General features: G+C 40.1%; 1 long non-coding RNA gene across 1 annotated transcript; it reads left to right on the plus strand.

Annotated features, from left to right (window-relative positions):
* Window positions 1-439: 439 nt before the first annotated feature.
* On the plus strand, window positions 440-1,862 carry LOC133219016 (uncharacterized). The gene is made up of 2 exons (XR_009727333.1): window positions 440-503; window positions 1,147-1,862. It is a non-coding gene; the product is annotated as an uncharacterized LOC133219016 (long non-coding RNA).
* The last annotated feature ends 242 nt before the right edge of the window (window positions 1,863-2,104 follow it).

Raw genomic sequence — 2,104 nt, forward strand, 5'->3', positions numbered from 1 at the left:
AAAGAAGAGAATTTGTGCAGCATGAACCATATAATTTATCCTTGCTTCAGTCAGCTTGGTAGACATATTGCCTCTGGAATGCTAATAGCCACCAATTTATATGTGATGAAAAGTGCAATACACAGTATTTAGAAATACTCAGAGAATTTCTTTTCAAGGACAGAAGGTGTCCCTGCCCATGTCAGTGGTGTTGGAACTAGATGATCTTTAAGGTTTCTTCCAACCCAAACCATTTACTATGATCTAGTAAATCAGGAAAAATGCCTTCAGTTGTAAAGATGCAATAATAAGACTAAAGAACAAAGGTAGGGGAATTGAAGAGTAAATCTGAAATTTAAAACAGTTTCTGGAAAGTACATCTTCCTAAATTATCACAGTTGCAGTATTAGCTTTTTATTTGCATATAAAGACATACCAAAGAAACTTTCTGTTCACTGCAGGAACCATTGACACAACATGACTGACATGTTATCATGTGGAATAAACAAATAGCAGCCAGAAAGGTAAGTTGATAAGTCAAATCCCTTTCTATCATCCAAAAATTCACTGCTGCTGTGACTTAATTTCTTTACACCATTTCTGAAACCTGTGGTCCAGAGTTTCACTTCTGTGTTTGCCAGCAGGGGACCTATGCACTGAGGACTTAACTCTAGGGACTCATATTAAAGCAAGCGATGCACTGTGGGGAGTCAGTTTCTGAGGTAATACTTTAAAATAAGCTCTGCTCCTCACAGAACAGCTACAAAAGTCATATTTTCTTATCATAGAATAAATTATTCCTTTCTATGAGCTGAGGTGGGGGAAGTAGCTAGTTCTGTCCCAGCTGTGTACCAGAATTACTTGTCCTGGTTGTCCTACACTACCCTGAAAGACACAAGCTACCTCATGGACTTTGACATGCCAAAAGTCAACAGTTTCTGCTGACTGTTCACTTAATAGCATATGGTTATATTTCAGTTTTATCACTATTTAACCAAGGTATTCTGGTGTAATATTTTCCACGCTGAATACCACAGCATATTTGACAATCCTCAGTGACAAATTTCAATGCCCGTGACTGCAGCAGAGAAGCAAGATTATCGGATGTTTATGCATTCATGTCCCCCAGCACCAGACATATTTCGTTTTTGCTCTGTTGTCGAACAGCTTAACTGCTGACAATCAGGAGGATGCTTTACCACAGAAGGCACAATCGAGTCACGTGGAAGTTTTGCTATAGCAGAATCCTGCCTGCAATTCAGCCAAAGCAAGAAAATCTGCAAATGGAGCCTCCAAAGACACAAGGTACTAAAGTAGTTTACATTGCTAACATTCATCACAGACTACAGGCATTGTGCCATCTCTGTTTCCCACAGAGAAATGAAACTCCAGCAGCTTTCTGAATTCACTTTTGAGAAGATGCAAGGCTCAACACTAAAGTAGTGAATTGGTGCTTCAGTCTTACAACATGCACCAGAAGTTTTAGATCTGGTACCAGCCTCAGGGCACTCTACATAGCCCAGTTGCCACTACATTGAAATGATTGTGCTATGCTTTTAAAGGTCTTCTTTACCTGCTGGGCTGGGAACCAGGATGAAGAAATGTATAGGTGCATAGGTACTGCTCTAAGGGCATTAGAAATGATGTATGCAATTTGAGAGCAAAGGTTGTCCCTGCACGTTGTGTGGTTTGCAGCTGACATAGGGAAGAAAGAGACAACATGTTGGTTACCTTCTTATACAGGCTTAAAGTTTCATGTGGCTTTGAGAATTTGTCAGCTAGTAAGCGTGCTATCAACCCTATGTAGCACTGACTTGATAAGTTGCCATCAGTCTGAACAGTGAAAAAAGACCCAAACTCAATAAGCAAGCACTGATACAGTTTATCGGTGCTGAAGGATTTATTCTGTCAGTGTTAGTGTCTCATCTATCTCCTCAGCAGCCTGGAAAGTTTCTTCAGTGAATTACAGACACTCAAAATTCCTTTTCAACTGACACTTTGAGACTTGTAAGTGCCAAAGGAGAGGGAGAAAGTGAGGTCTGCAGAACAAAGTCTATAGAAACAAACCAATGAAACCAGCTTGAGTAAACAGAGCTTCAGCATTGGAAGCCCCAAATCAAAGACT

Source organism: Neopsephotus bourkii, unplaced genomic scaffold (assembly GCF_033783945.1).
Source record: "Neopsephotus bourkii isolate Nb327-2 ecotype Australia unplaced genomic scaffold, CSIRO-AGI_Nbou_v1 NB_1292, whole genome shotgun sequence".
Classification (NCBI taxonomy): Eukaryota; Metazoa; Chordata; class Aves; order Psittaciformes; family Psittacidae; genus Neopsephotus; species Neopsephotus bourkii.